Source organism: Theobroma umbraticum, unplaced genomic scaffold, assembly GCF_002168275.2.
Source record: "Theobroma umbraticum cultivar Fairchild unplaced genomic scaffold, ASM216827v3 scaffold_188.0, whole genome shotgun sequence".
Classification (NCBI taxonomy): Eukaryota; Viridiplantae; Streptophyta; class Magnoliopsida; order Malvales; family Malvaceae; genus Theobroma; species Theobroma umbraticum.
This window is the reverse complement of record NW_018397295.1, coordinates 276,916-277,274: the sequence shown is the minus strand read 5'-3', so window position 1 is coordinate 277,274 and position 359 is coordinate 276,916.

Below are 359 nucleotides of genomic sequence, written 5' to 3'. Positions count from 1 at the left end.
CTCACTTTAAATGGTTTTATAATCTCATAATTGATTTTAAGTTAAATTTTCTTTTATATTTTCGGTCAAAACAGATTATAATTGAATGTCTACCTTAGCAAACGTGAAGAAAAAGTCACTCATTGACAAAGAAAGTCCATTTATAGTCACCCATCCCTTTGAAAGCCATATTACTTGCTTTAAATGATTTTATAATCTCTTAATTGATTTTTAGTTGAATTTTTTTTATGTATTTTGTTAAAATATATTATAATTGAATGTCTATCTCAAGAAACATGAAGCAAAAGACATCCAATAGAAAGAAAAATTCATTTAGAGTCACTCATGGCTTCGAAAGCATTATTACTCGCTTTAAATAG